The sequence below is a fragment of the Ursus americanus genome, chromosome X (genome assembly GCF_024610735.1).
Source record: "Ursus americanus isolate L20-20 chromosome X, mUrsAme1.1.p, whole genome shotgun sequence".
Classification (NCBI taxonomy): Eukaryota; Metazoa; Chordata; class Mammalia; order Carnivora; family Ursidae; genus Ursus; species Ursus americanus.
The window spans coordinates 44,755,748-44,770,586 of NC_142164.1; the positions used below are offsets into that span (position 1 = coordinate 44,755,748).

General features: G+C 40.7%; 1 protein-coding gene across 6 annotated transcripts in view; it reads right to left on the minus strand.

Annotated features, from left to right (window-relative positions):
* ARMCX1 (armadillo repeat containing X-linked 1) overlaps positions 1 to 14,839 on the minus strand; it is a 37,380-nt gene that overhangs the window by 12,646 nt on the left and 9,895 nt on the right. For all 6 annotated transcript variants that reach the window (XM_087859886.1, XM_087859884.1, XM_087859885.1 and 3 more), the window contains exon 2: positions 13,142 to 13,322. The gene's annotated coding sequence lies outside the window, so the exon portion shown is untranslated. The remainder of the gene's footprint in view (positions 1 to 13,141; positions 13,323 to 14,839) is intronic.

Sequence of the window (14,839 nt, forward strand, 5' to 3'; positions counted from 1 at the left end):
CAGTGTTAGATAATTGTGAAAAAACTTGCATCCTTGTCTTTTTCCTAATTTTTATGAGAACGCTTCTGGTGTTTGTCCCTCAAGCCTGAGGGACTTCTTGGTGAGAACTAGGGCCATGTCAGAGGGACCTTCTGCAGGAGCTGAAGTCTCGGCCCATCACTGCCAGTATACTTATTGGCAGTCACTGCCAATAAAACACAGCCCAAATCAGTGAGGGAACAGGGAAGAAAAAAAAATTGTCTTCTCTCTTCCTCCAAAATTCTTTAAGTGTATTCCATTGGCCAAATCCAAAGAGACTCCAACTACGAAAGGTGCCTAGAGAATACAATCCATAGAAGTCAGCCTCCCAGGGCATAGGACAGGACCAAGGGATGGGAAATTGATCAGCAGATGAGGTAAAATAAAGGATCACCAACACAGTCCACCCCTTTAGCCACTCAGCGTCCATTCTTGCCCTTTACTCCAATAAAGAAACTCATCTCCAACAGGGAGGAAAGGACAAAAAGACCCATCAGCCTCTATACTGTCATAAAGTAATGTTAATTCATACTCTCCACCTGAAACCTAATTTATAACAACCATCTCCAGTATTTTTCATATATAAGAGAAAGGAAGGGAAAAAAATAATTACCAGCAAAAATACACCTAGCCGCCACAGCTCCTTTTGTAGCTGGTCATGAGGACAAAGTCAATAATCCATTTCATATGCCCCTTAGCTTTTCATAGTTCTTACCCTGATGTAGTGACTCTAACCTTCAATCCTATCTTTATTGGATTTCTGCATTTTCCCATTGACCAGAACTATTGGGCCACTGAGTACTAAGAGGTGCCCTAATGGTCTCCAAGCAAACTTCTCCTATTCTCATTGTATGGCAGCAACTCTATTCCCGCTTGGTAACTCAATCACTCCAGCCAGTACAGTAACCCCTTTCTCTGCCTGTCAGTTCAATTGCATAAGGAAACCAAAATGGCCAGGTTGCAGTTTCAGCTTTCAGTTTAATGGAACCATGGCCTTATTCCCTGGGGAAACATTCATCCCTTGGAAAATAGAACCGCCAAACCTGCTGAGCCCAAAGTTGTGGAGACAAAAATATTTTTTTTTTTCTATTGGGTTAGTTGGTGTGATAGTGAGAGGGGCCACTCCCTCCTCCACCCCTTCATTCCCAGACTTGTGTATCCTCACTATGAGGGAAATACCACCATATATTGGCCACTGGTTCTAAAGCAGCCATTGTATTCTTGTAGTATAGCACTTTCAACATGGAACATCTGATCCTATAACTAAGCTTTCAGTAATTCATTTACTTTTCTATCAGGCAAGCTGCTTTTGCACGATGAAGTAAGTAATAGACTAGTGAATCTTTGGATACAGCTCCATTATTGTACTTCATCTACCATGAAATGAGTTTCTTGGTCAGAGACAATACTGTTACCTAGGATAACCCGATGATGATTAAGGCATTCTGGTGGCACTTAGGAATCATCATGAGCAAAGCAGATAAATGTGTGTCCAGAATATTTATTTCCATGAAGAAAAATTTCTGTTCTCACCATGATGAAAGGTGTCCCATATAATAATCCTACCACCATGGGGCTGACTGGTACCCCCAGGAAATACTATCTTATTGTATTGAATGGTTCTTCATAATCTTATTTTCTTATCGGTTTGGGCACTTAGCAGTGTTAGTACAAGATCAACCTTAGTAAGTGGAAGTCCATGTTATTCAGCCCATGCATAGCCTCCATAATATTGGTGCTAATCTAATACAGCTAGCACAAAAAATAGGGACCATTATCACTATTCTATTTACTACAATGCTATATTGAATTTGATAATATTTTATTTTGGACTTTTGCATTATATTTATCATTTAGATTGACCGCTGGTTTACTTTTTTAGTTCTATTCCTCTTTGTTTGGGTATAAGTCTTATGAAGCCTTATAGAATTAACTGGGTAGATTTCCACCTTTTCCTATGCTCTGGAACACTTTAAATTATTTTTAAAAATTAGTGGATCCTTGGTGATGTTGTGGTAGGAAGAAGAATGTCTCCTCAAAGACGTCTACATATTGAAACCTGTGACTAAGTTACCTTATATGGCAAAAAGGACTTTGCAGATGTGATTAAGTTAAAGATATTGAGATAGGGAGATTATACTAGATTAGCTGGATGGGTCCAATGTAATCACAAGCGTTCTTTTTAAAATTTTTTTTTACAAGGGCCCTTATAAGGGGGCAGAAGAGTCCTATAAGATGTGATGACAGAATCACACATCAGAGTGACGTGGGGTGATGGGCAAAGGAATGAAAGCAGCCTCTAGAAGGTGGAAAAAGCAAGGAATGGATTCTCCACTAGAGCATCCAGAAGGAGCATAGCTCTGTCAACCCATTTTAGACTTCTGACCTCCAGAACTGTAAGATAATGTGTCTTGTTTTAAGCCATTGAATTTTCAATATTTTGTTACAGCAGCAGTAGGGAATAATACAGTGTCGTTACTGTTTTCAAAAAACAGAAGTTTTTTGTTTTTGTTTTTGACCTGGATATTAACCCTATCTATTGCCTCTCCTTCATTCCTGAATTCCAGATTTCCCCCTGGTATCATTTCCCTTTCGGCTGGAGGCCTTCCTTTAGCATTTTTTTTTTTTTTACAACATGTCTGTGGGCAACAAATTCTTTTGGTTTTCCTTCATCTGAAACATCTTTATTACATCTCCATTCTTGATGTATAACTATGGTTTGGCAATTCTTTCCTTTAAACACTTTAAAAATGTTTTTATTCCACTATTTTCTGACCTTCATTGTTTGTGATAAGAAAACTAAGGTCTTTCAAATTGTTGTTCTCCTATAAGTAATGTGTTATTTTCCTCTAGCTACTTTCAACATTTTTTCTTTACTTTTAGTTTTTAGTAGTTTCATAAGATGTGTCTAGGCATGGTTTTCTTTGAGTTCATCCTGCTCAGGATTTATTGACCTTCATGAATCTGTAAATTGATGATGTTTAAAACATCTGGGAAATGTTTAACAATTATATCCTCAAATAATTTTTCTATTCTAGGAGGGGCAAGCCAAAAAGATCAGGAAGTGCTGCTATCCCTTCCCAGCACCATCTCACAGAGCAGGAGTAGTGTCACTCAGGTAAAAGCAGGTGCCTGCTTTCAGCTCCGGTGCAGTGGTTCAAGGGTTCTTCCCAAGAAGAAAGGCAGGACACATGGATAAGGAATGCTGCAGCTCTGCCTGAAGGAATTGAAATAATTTGGAAAAGGTGCTAGAAAATTCCATGCATTTTGACAAGCATTGTCAAAAAACAACGGAGATCTTGGTGGAGAGGCTAGTACCACTAATATAAGAAAAATGTTAGAGCAGTCACAAGTTTCCTAGAGAGAATCAGGGAAAGAGACAACCAATAAAAGCCCTCTTGAGATCACATAAAATTGTGGGGATCGGGAAGACTGTGTGTATATGCTAGGCTGCATCCTTTTAGGAAAATTAGAGAAAGACATGGAACAGGCTTGAAGGGATTCCCCAAGCCACACAGAGACCCATAAACACAGGGCAAAAGCCTCACTGGCACAAAGAGCTTAAACACAACCTCTGACCAAGCGCTGACTAAATCATAAGCTACTCTGACCCAGGGACAAATCCTAGAAAGCCAAGATTAAAAATAAAGTCACAGTCATCCTTGGCAGTCTGAAAGAATGTGTGAATGTCCAAGGCTATATCCTTTCAGGAACAATTAGAGAAGAAAACTCCAAGCTACTAGTCTCTAGCTCAATGGGAGAGAGGCAAACTATGTGAACTCACTGAAACGTGAGAGCAGCTACACACATATCTAATGATAAAGGGTAAATATCTAACTGAGGGAACTTAAGCACAACCTTTGACCAATAAGTGACATGCTAACCCACAGGCAAAACCTAAGTAGCCAGGCTAAAAGATAAAAACAAGGGGAAAAGACCTGAGCCAGGACATCAGAGATGCACACTACGAGTATGTGGGGGGGAATAAACTTCACAGAATTAGTCCCACCAAGTCAACAAACAAACAAACAAATGACCACTGAGAGGAGCATCAGTATCCAGGGTTGCTATATTACCTAAATATCCAGCTCTCAACAAAGGGTTAAAATACATACAACTATATAGGAGACATAAAAGACAGTATAAATATATTTTGTAGTAACTCTATTTTTTCTATTTGATTTAAAAGAAAACTTCATAAAGCAATATGAATAAATCTATGTTGATGTGCATACAGTGTATAAAGATGCGATTTATATGATAATAACAATGCAAAGGAGTGGGTAGGGAATGAAGCTATTAGGAACAAAGATTTGCAATTAAATTGGTATTGATCTGAACTCGATTTGTTAAGTCGTTCGTTGTAATTCCCAGGACAGCTACTAAGAGAATATATTTTAAAATATAATAAAAGAAATGACAAGCGAATGAAAATGGTAAACTAGCCAACATCTACTTGACATAAAAGAAGGCAAGAGTGGAGAAACAGGGGAACAAAAAGGACATAAGTCATATAGAAAACAAATAGCAAAGCAAAATAAGTCAATCAGAGAAAGAAAATTATCATATGATCTCACTCATATGTGGAATTTAAGAAACAAGGCAGAGGATCATAGGAGAAGGGAGGGAAAAATAAAACAAGATGAAATCAGAGAGGGAGACAAACCATAAGAGACTCTTAATCATAGGAAACCAAAGGGTTGCTGGCGGGGAGGGGGTGGGGGGATGAGGTAACTGGGTGATGGACATTAAGGAGGGCAAGTGATGTAATGAGCACTGGGTGTGATATAAGACTGATGCACCAATGTCCTCTACCTCTGAAACTAATAATACACTATATGTTAATTCATTCAATTTAAATTAATTGCTTAAATAAAAAATGAAATGTTACTGTGAAAGAAAAGAAAAGAAAGCAAATAGCAAAATGGCAGATATAAATTATAACTTATCAGGGGTTGCATTACATATAAATGTATTAAACACTCCTATTTATTTATTTATTTATTTAGATTTTATTTTTAAGTAATCTCTACACCGAATGTAGGGCTTGAATTTATAATCCCAAGATCAAGAGTCACATGCTCCACTGACTGAGCCAGCCAAGTACCCCTTAAACACTTCAATTTAAAACCAGAGATTGCAGAATGGATTTTTAAAATATGATCTATGCTACCTACAAAAGACATTTAGAATCAAAGACACAAACAGGTTGGCAATCAAAGGATAAAAAAGTTATACCATGCAACAGTAACCAAAAGGGACCTGGAATGGTTATATTAATACCAGAAAAATTAGGCCTTAAGACACACATTGTTATTAGAGACTAAGAAGGGCCATTTATAATGATGAAAATGTCAATCTATAAAGAAGATATGACAATTATAAATGTATATGGACCTAATGACAAAGCCCCAAAATACATGAAGCAAAAACAGAATTGAAGGGAAGTGAAAATATATACAAGGAATAACAATAATATATGCCAATTTCTAAGTACTACTGAGTGCTTAATCATTTAATTATCACAGCAATCCTATAAAATAGATATTGTTGGGGTGCCTGGGTTGCTCAGTCAGTTGGGCACCTGCCTTTGGCTCACATCATGATCCCAGGGTCCTGAGATCAAGTCTGCATTGGGTTCCCTGCTCAGCGGGGAGTCTGCTTCTCCCTCTGTCCCTCCCCCTCGCTCGTCCTCTCTCTCGCTCTCTCTCTTTCTCGCAAAAATAAATAAATAAATAAATAATCTTTTTAAAAAATAAATAAATAAAATAGATATTGTTATTTTCATTCTAAATATAGGGAAAGCGAGGGAGAGAGAGATTAAGAGATTTACCTAAGATCACACAGCTATTAAGTGACAAAACCAGGATTTGAAGCGAAGCTGTCTGGTGGCTTCTATGCTCTTAATTATTCCTTCTTATGGTTCAGCTTTGAATAATATTTACACAGACAAAATATAAACACTTAATATTGATTTAATAAATAACAACAATATATTAGGAGAATGTGGGAAAAGTGTGGTTATATATGGAGTGGGAGGTATAAGATAATTGAATCTTTCCATTGTAGGAAGTCATAACTGATATATAAAAATTAAAAATCAAGAAATAAAAGTGTAAATCAGCTATTTAGAAATATGGAGGTGATGCCAGAAGAAACAGTTAAAAGATTTCAAAGTGATTGTCTCTGAGTAACAGAAATCTGGCCTGGGAAAGGATGAAGGAAATTTCTAGTGGATTTTTCTTGTTGCTGCTCTAAGCTTTACAGTACTCTGTAACTACAAAAATTACATTTTAAAAAACCATGTTCTGGAACTAAACATAGAATAGGACTCCAATTCCGTGTAAATAATGTACAGAAAACTTGAGGATTATTATGGACGATGGAATGTGTGCATCTCCCCAAAATTCGTAAGTTGAAGTGTTTACCCCCAGTGTAGTCTGTATATGGAGATGGGGCCTTTAAGGAAGTAACTAAGGTTAAATGAGGTCATAAGAGTGGGTCCCTGATCTGACAGGATTAGTGTCCTTATAAGAAGAAATACCAGTGTTCACTCACTCTCTCTCTAGGCACACACACAAAGGAAAGGCCATGTGAGGTCATAGCAAGAAGGTGGCTGTCTACAAGCCAGGAAGAGAGCTGTCAGAGAAACCAAATCTACCAGCACCTAATCTTGGACTTCTGAGCCTCCAGGACTGTTAGAAAGGAAGTGTCTGTTGTTTAAACCAGCCAGTCTGTGGTATTTTGTTCTAGCAGCCCAAGCAGACTAATATAAGGACATTATGCTAAATGAAATAAGCCAGTCACAAAAGGACATTGTATGATTCCACTTATATGAGGTAGTCAAATGCATAGAGTAGTCAAATTCATAAAGACAGAAAGTAGAACGGTGGTTGCCAGGGGCTGAGGGAGGAGATCATGGGGAGTTAGTGTTTTATGGGTACAGAATTTCAGTTTGGAAAGATGAAAGAGTTCTGGAAATGGATGGTGGTGACGGTTACACAACAATGTGAATGTACTTAATGTCAATGGACCATACACTTAAAAGTGGTGAAGATGGTAAATATTTTGTGTACTTTGCCGCAATTTTTTTAAAGGGAAGAAAAAGAATGTATAGAGATACGTGCTGTAATATTGATGGGAGGCCATATCCTCCATTTCAGTTCTGCACTCCTTTCTGTCCAAGTCCCACATGTATTGAGCTTTCTCAGAATTCTGTCCTTGGTTTTTCAATCTGTATCCCTTGCTGGGGCTACCTGACTCACTCTCTGGCTTCAGTTATCATCTAAAATACGTATTTTTAAAAAGATTTTATTTATTTATTTGAGATAGAGAGCACACGAGTGCACAAGGAAGGGCAGAGGGAGAAGCAGACTCCCCGCTGAGAAGGGATTCCCGATGCGGGGTTTCGATCCCAGGATCCTGAGATCATGCCCTGAGCCAAAAGGCAGATGCTTAACAGACTGAGCCACCCAGGCACCCCTAAAATACATATTTTTAGTCAGACCTTTATCCTGAGCTCTAGATCCACACTTTTCAAATAAACACTGAACCTCTCCACTTGAAAATCCCATAGGCACCTCAAATTCAAATAGTTTAAACCAGATTCATTCCCTTTCCCTCTCAAATATGCTCCTTCATGTTTGAAAAATAAAAGGGAAAGAGAAATGTTAATAGCCTTGCTGCCTCATCCTCTACTCCAGATCGTACTCTCTCCCCTATACTACACTGCCTTAAGGGTCAATCAGTTTATGTGTTTCCCAGAAATGGGCCTTTTTCCCAAGAAGAACTGCATTTTCATTTTCAAAAAGTGGTGTTAAACTCTTCCATGACCCAGCAAGGCCTCTAAATCCAAAACCTTAAACCAACCCCTGAGCCCTGAGTCTGCTACAACACTAGAGTAAGAATCAGGTTGTGGGGCCACAGGGGAACCCAGAACTAGTTTATAAGACCACTTAACTCTCCAAATTATCTAGGAATGTCATCCACTGCTATCCTAGCCTCAGCCTTACCCTTAGAACTGGGCATGAGGGACCCTCTCTAAATCCCATGTTTTGAGGGGTCCTGCATCTCTCTCTCTCTCACACACAGACACAGACACAGACACAGACACACACACACACACACACACACACACATTAAATAACACATGGGTGCCTATGTCACACAGGATCTGGTGCTCATTGTTGGCACAGTGCAACTTATAACTCTAAACATCTGCACTTTGACTAGTACTGTTCAGGCTCCAGGAACATACTTCTCCACATCTGTTTCCCTCTATCTTCTAAATAAAAGTCAACTGTGTCCAAATGCCATGACCATGCGTGGATTGTGTCACTACTGACCCAAGAAACAGACATTATTTCAGAAAGCAGGGAAGATTCAAGCGGTGGAAGCACTTAATGGAAGAGAAAAAACAAGCTAACTTGTCAAAGCCTCCTCAGATAACACAAATGCAATAGGTTTCTGTTGAACAAACTATCATTCCCCAATAGTGCCCATTTTCTTGCCTGTCTTTATTTTCCAGTCTGTGGCTCCAGAGGCAATAAAAAATTAGTGCAGTATTTGCACAGTTGCAGAGAGAGGCTAAAGAACATTTTACAATATTGAACAACTCATATTACTCTTGATTTTAGGGTGAACAGGATAGATAGATAGATAGATAGATAGATAGATAGATAGATAGATAGATACAGATAGACAGATAGATGATAGACAGATAGCTTTAACATGCATAAAGCATTGTCACAGATTGGATGTTCCAGGAAGCAGATTCTGAGACAAAGATTAGAGTAAAGAAGGTTTATTGGGAAGTGCTCCTGGGATCAACATTTATGGAAAGAAAGGGAGGAAAGCAGCAGGAATGAAAAAAGGGATAAATCAAATTTTAGCATACCATCAGTGGAATGCCTCAGCATTTTTAGAGTGAATTATGAAGACAGAATGAAACTCCAAAACTACCATAGTTAGGGCCAAAAGGGCCAGGCCTTTATACACAGCATCAGTGAGTCACCGGACGTGAGCCACTCTGAGAAAGGGACATGAAGCAAGATAACTCTCAGCTAATGCAATCCCGAAAGTGGGCCAGCAGCCACACACTCTCTGATGGCAGCGTTCCTAACAACTGAAGTAATAAGGCCTCAACTGCTAAAGGGAGCTCTGGGCAAGGCATTGCTGTGTCCACTACAGTCCACCCCTTGTGCCTCCCAGATCCACTTCACTGAATTATGGGATCAGCTCTTCCAGGAGTCTGATGGGTCTCTCTTCCTAGGAGAAACTTAGGACACACTACACCCCTCAATACTGCAGCTGGTCTCAAAGCCTTCCAGTAACAATTATAGATCCCCATCAGTCTTAAGGTCTTGGTGCTTTGCCTGGTGGTATGACCCAGATCCTCATTCCTGGTCACCACGGCTTTCTCAGGCTGGAGTTGCTATACTTGCTGATACCCACATACCAAGCCCACCAATCTAAGAACAATGTTTGGGCTTTTCCTTCCTAGTCAGCTTGTCAAGAGATCTCCCAGGGCACCTGTGTGGTTCAGTAGGTTAAGCGTTGGCCTTCGGCTCAGGTCATGATCCTGGAGCCCCACATCAGGCTCCCTGCTTAGCGGGGAGTCTGCTTCTCCCTCTACACTTCACCCTGCTTGTGCGTTCTCTCTCTCTCTCTCTCTCTCTCTCTCTCTCTCTCTCTGTGTCACTCTCTCTCTCTCAAATGAATAAATAAAAATCTTTAAAAAAAAGAGATCTCCCAAGGGGCTACAGGTGGATGGTGAGTGAATAATGCTAGTGCATCATCAGTGGAGGATCTGCTATCATGGAGGATCTGCTCTTGCTGATTGTGTAGGGGCTTGTGTTCTCTAGTCCTGCCTGTGCTTGATCCTGTGTGTCAAACTTCCATCTGGTTGCTGGGCCTGCCCACCCTTACACCTTGGTGGATCTGACAGCATTCAGTTCATGATGGGCAGTTCTAGCTGCCTGGCCACTTGATGTCCTATGGTCAAGCATTCTGTCTCTATCAGGATGCAGTAGCTTGTTAGGAGCTGTTTATAAAAGCTATATAATCCTCCACCATGTATGGCATGGTTTGCTCCAGAACCTAAATTCTGGACTAAGTTCTGACTTTCCCTCTAGGGCTTATCAAAAACCCCATGTGGCATCTTTTGCCCACACAGATACCTCTAATGCCATAGGGTCTGTCTATTGTATGGAGCAAGTGGCAGGACTACTTGAAACCACAGCCTGGACCTGCTATGGGACCTTCTCTTGCTCTAGGCTCCACTCAGAGCTGTCAGCTTTTTGTGTCATCCAGTATATGGGTAGAAAAAGTAATCCCAGGTGTGAAATGTGCTGTTTCCAGAACCCAAAGAAGCCTACCAGGCGTTGAGTTTCCTACTTTGTTGGGAAGGCGAAAAATGCAATAATTTGTCCTTTAATTTAGGAGGGGATCTCCTGGCGTGCCCCCCAGATCATTCAACCTCGAAAACCTGCACTTAATGTAGCCAGCCCATGGATCTTTGGAGGGTTTATCTCCCACCATGAAGAGTACATGTGTCTCACCAAGGCCTCCAATGTACTAACCACTTCTTACTCATTTTGGTCTAATTAGCATGATGTTAACAGAGTGGACTAGTATTATATTCAGATGGTCCAGATATCTCCAGAGTGTAATATGACAGAGGACAGGAGAGTTAGTAGACCCTTGAGGAAAAACTATAAATGTATCCTGTTGTCTGTCCTATATGAATATGAACTTTTTCTGATGTTTTATTCTGTTGGGATGGAAAACTACATTTTCCAAATCAATAGCTAATTACTAGATATCTAAGGTCATGTTATTCTGCTTTAGCAAAGATATTATATCTGACACGGTGGCCGCACTTGTATCACTACTGGGTTGAGTTTGCAATGGTCTGTCATCTACCAGGCTCTGCCCACATTTCGCAGGGGCCCAAACTGGTGCATTAAATGTAGAAATGATGGGGACCACATCCCAGCATTCTTTAGGTCTTCAAAGGCAGCACTAACTTCTGCCATCCTCCCCAAGATGCTATATGTTTTCATTTATTATCTTGGCCGAGGAAGGTGAGGGCAGTTTCAGAAACTTCCACTTTTCATCTGCAAATAGCTCTGACTCCACAGGTCAAGAAACCAATGTAAGGTTTGTACCAACTACCAAAACGTCTATTCCAATTATACATTCAGAGAACAGGAATATAGCCATCAGGTAGGTTTGTGGACCCACTGGAGCCACTGTGAACCCAACACAGGCCAGGAGTCCACTTCATACCAGGCTCCCATCCGCCCTTATTCTAAGAAGGGGGACACGATGACATTTTAGGTCTCTGGGTGTATCAACTCATAACCAGTGTCCATTGGTCCTCAAAATGTTTGGGTATTCCTCTTTTCCCTGCATACAACTACACACATAAATAGAAGGACTAGAGAAATCATTACTACACATATGTTATAGGGTTCTTCTTCCTGGGCACCCCAGCCTCTCCTTCAGCCTCCCCTTCAAACAGCGCACCCTGGTTCAAACACTGACTTAGGATCAGAAGCTGAGCAAGGAATTGTGACTTTTTACTGTCCTTCAGACTCTTGACCATCTTTGATTTCTTTTGGTTGTTCATGTTAAGCACAGATTGTTGGCTGCTTATTTTCCCCAGGGCACTATGTTACATTGACCACATAATCTACTAACTACCTCTTAACCATCCATTCACCAGGAGCATTGTGTTCTATTAACCATCCCCACAGCTCTCTGCAGATCAGCATCCCCCCCATCACTCTGACCCGGCAGTGCAGTATGGTATTTGCGTCCACCTGACTTCTGATGGTCAGGCCATCACTGTTTCTATCAGTGATCCTCATCCTGTAACACCCTCTCCTACTCTGAGCCCTGGCCTGCAGAGCCGAGCCAGCACTGAACTTCTTAGCAAAGCTGCCATTGCTCTCACCAGTGCATTCCTCATAGCTTTAGCAAATAGTGTGCCTTTTGGGTCCTCCTGCAGAACAAAGTCCTCCAGAGGGTTTTCTGGACACACATAATATATTTATTTTATCATTCCCACTTCCCTGAGCCTTTAATCCTTTCTCCCCCATCTGCTATAACAACTTTGGCATTTATACTTCACTTAATTCTCCCCCCCGCCCCCGCACTCTGAGAAGCCATTCTAGTATTGAGTTTACATGATCTCCTGGGGTCTTTCCCAGGATGTTAAATACTGTATTTTGGGAGAGAACTCTCAAAACAATTTTCCCTTATTCAATTTTATATTCCAGCTTCCCTGATCAAGGCCCTCAGAATTCAGTCCTGTGCTTCCCCCTCAGCACCTGTTAGTACATGCTGGCTAGGTCCTGTAGCTTCTTCTTGGGGTAGTCCCTTTCCTTCCTTCTTAGGCCCATCACATCCCCAGTGAAGGTATGCTGTGACTTAACTTTATATATAGGCCCAGTGGCCAAGATGGGAAGTGGGGCAGATTCTGAGGGAAACACATACTATATTACAGGAGAAAGGGCTCTGCAGGATCGAGCAAGGTGAAGCACTAGCCCTTAACAGGAAGGAGTGGGACACTTCTGAATGCTCAAGGTGTCCAGGAAAATCTAAGGATACAAGATTTTTAGGGATGTCAATCCAGAAGTCCCCATCCCATGTGCCAGGGTCCCATTCCTTCCTAACCAGGGTCCTGATCTTGGCATAGCAGACTTGTCTCAGTTGGGATTTTAACTTTCTTTGAAGCGTGCTTTCCGTAAGTCCTAGGCCTGGTCCTCAGATTTCTCTACCGTCTACCTGGAAAAGACGAGGGCCTCTTTATACGCTATGAATGAAACCCTCTGGCTTTCACATATAGCACTTAATATAGCACATATAGCACTTAATTGTGGACTAATTTAATTTGGCTTTTCATTATTTTTTTTTTCTAGAAGTCAATCGAGCATAGAAATAGCTACCCAATTTTCTGGCCTTCCTTATATTTAATATTTCCCACATAGTTCTTGAAATTCTGCTACATAGAACCAGCTAATGCATTCCCTTCCACCACTGCCATCCCAGTTCGCCATCAGCGAAAGCTCTAACAATTCCTTGTCACCTGTTCCAGGTTCTTATCTACTCCACCTACCATCAGTGATGGGGTCCTCATTGCCAGCTGGCCAGCAGGTGAGTCATCTCCAAAATTTCATCACAGTGTATGCTTTCCTGAACTATTCCTCATACCAACTGTTGTAGATTGGCTTCCTGGAGAGCAGACTCAGAGTTCAGCATGAAGGGCTTTTATTAGGGAATGCTCTTGAGATCAAAATCTGTGGAAGGGAAGAGAAGGAAGCAGGATTGGACAGAGGGAGAAGTTAAGCTGTCCCTTTTGGGGCAAGAAGGACATGTCAATCAGTCATTGGGTGGAAGTACCCCAGGAAGAGGGTATGACCTTGGGGGAGGTGACTTTCCAGTTGAGGCAATTCCTGAAAAGGGATGACAGCTGAGGGCAGTCTGTTGGCAGCACTCCTAGCAACTAAATAATAACCTCTTTATTCCTGAAGGAGGATTAGGGCAGCAGATTGCAGAATCTACCACAAGCGTGACATCATTTTTTCCACCAGAAATTTAGTGGCTATTGAATAATAGAATTGACAACAGTTTTACTTTTAAAATGGTGAAAAAGATTTAAATTTTCAAACATTTACATGGACATTTACAGCTTTATTAAAATATTTATTAAAATTTTAATTTATACCTTCCAAATATCTAGACATCAATATGTGAGCCTCTATTTACACTTTTACTCTAGTTCCCTGAAATACTACTGACAGGTCTGCTTAGCCCAAATCCATCCATTTCCTCTTGGTAAATTATGCAAAAGCTCCTATTGTGTATTATATAAAAATCAGAAAATATGGGGGCGCCTGGGTGGCTCAGATGGTTAAGCGTCTGCCTTTGGCTCAGGTCATGATCTCCAGGTCCTGGGATCAAGCCCCACGTCGGGCTCCCAGCTCAGCAGGGATTCTGCTTCTCCCTCCCCCTCAGCCTCTCCCCCTGCTTGTGCTCTCTCTGCCTCTCTCTCTCTCTCTCTCTCAAATGAATAAATAAAATCTTTTAAAAATCAGAAAATACAAATGAGTAAAAAACAGGTAAAATTACTCATTAACCTAACACCCATAGGACACTATTAACGTTCTCAGAGTATACACCAAAGCTCATATATGAGATGATTTAAATATATATTTTTTCTTTATAAAAAGTATAGCATGTGCTCTTGCAGCCTATTTTCCCTATTTAAGATTATATGCTGAACTTTTCCCAAGTAAATAAGCGTAGATGCCCATCACCATTTTCAATTGCCGCAAAATGTTTCAATGTGCAGACACACCCTAATTTGTTCAGCCAAGTGCCTATTTTGAGACACTTGGGTCATGCACGTTTTCACTCTTCGAAACAGTATGAAGATGCACAGCTTTGTACAAGCCAATTATTTGATAATTTTCTATAGATAAATTTCTACAAGTAGGATTACTGGCTCAAAGAGCATGCACATCTTAAAGGCTTCTGAAGCATGGATCCAAAGGGACCTTGTACCAATGTATGCTCCCACCAGCCCACTTTGAAAGCGCCCCTCCCACCACACCCTCACCACACTCTAGCGTGGGAGAGAGGTGGGTCTTCTACAGTATTGATGCCAACACCACTCTCAATGGTTCCATAAAGGCTCTGCCTCAATCAGCCTTCTAAAAGAAATCTGATAGAAGCACTAAACGTTGTTCTTTCTTCTATTATTCTTTCTTAGTATTTCAAAATAATAACTAATGTATTTACTTACATAGACACC